At 39.4% G+C, this 933-nt stretch overlaps 1 protein-coding gene across 3 annotated transcripts in view; it reads left to right on the top strand.

The window, feature by feature from the left end:
- The first annotated feature begins 11 nt into the window (after positions 1-11).
- LOC106517432 (myozenin-2) overlaps positions 12-933 on the top strand; it is an 8,124-nt gene continuing 7,202 nt past the window's right edge. For all 3 annotated transcript variants that reach the window (XM_014008288.1, XM_014008296.1, XM_014008279.1), the window contains exon 1: positions 12-178. The gene's annotated coding sequence lies outside the window, so the exon portion shown is untranslated. The remainder of the gene's footprint in view (positions 179-933) is intronic.

The following is a 933-nucleotide window of genomic DNA, read 5'->3' as shown; positions in this document are numbered from 1 at the left end:
CCATTCATCCTCACTCTCTTACACCGTCGGCTAAAATAAACTTGGTGAAGTAAGTGCTGGAGGCATCCCGAGTTCAGTTTTATACYGACTCTGCTGAGGAGTGGAAGAGTTGACCGTGGAAGCATCTCAGATCCAGCACAGACCACAGAGACCAGTTCAAGCAGACGGGCACCTGTAGGTAAGAAATTGGGGGGAGAGGGATGTCACCATACTGTTGGATCATCTTGGTTAGATGGTTGTAAAYTGGATTTCCTTTAGTGTGACCCTTTGGTTWTTAAGGTGCCACTTACTCTGTTGCMTTTGAGCTTCTTATTCTTCAGTTTCCATCAAAATATTGTCCAGCTATTCCTCTGACGGCTGCATACGAAGTAGCACATTACAAGTTTTGGTAGAATTGTGCAAAGRAGACAGTTTTTTGAACYATTTTGRTGCAACAAGTGAGAAAATTTAGTRYTCTTTGGAGCCCRATAGCTCAGGAATACTTCACAGCAGAGACATCATTCCAAGTTTAAATAGGTCACAAACTGTACACTTCTGAATTGACATTTCAATATCTTTTATAGTTTTTCCACAATGACCGTAAGTTTCATGATCTTAGCATGATGATGTCACACTCTAACCTTTGAGCTGTCTAAATATCCCAAACATTTTTACAAACAAACTGTTCTTACTAAGTCTTTACACGTCTTATACGGATCACACATCAAATCAAAGGCATGGTTGTCTTCTTTTGCCCTGTGTATCTCCCAGTGCTGTAAGACTTATGGTTTTCTCTCAAACCCCTCCGGCATGAAAGTGTGCACTGCCAAYCTCTAATAGGCTCCCATTATAGTCAGCACTATGACATTTCTCTTTAAAACTGAAAGTGAAGTTTTTTTTTTTTTTACTTTTATATCATCTACATAAAACACTGTAGGAACTAAAAATGTATAA

This window comes from Austrofundulus limnaeus, unplaced genomic scaffold (genome assembly GCF_001266775.1).
Source record: "Austrofundulus limnaeus strain Quisiro unplaced genomic scaffold, Austrofundulus_limnaeus-1.0 Scaffold1, whole genome shotgun sequence".
Taxonomy (NCBI): Eukaryota; Metazoa; Chordata; class Actinopteri; order Cyprinodontiformes; family Rivulidae; genus Austrofundulus; species Austrofundulus limnaeus.
This window is presented reverse-complemented; position numbering and strand designations above follow the sequence as displayed.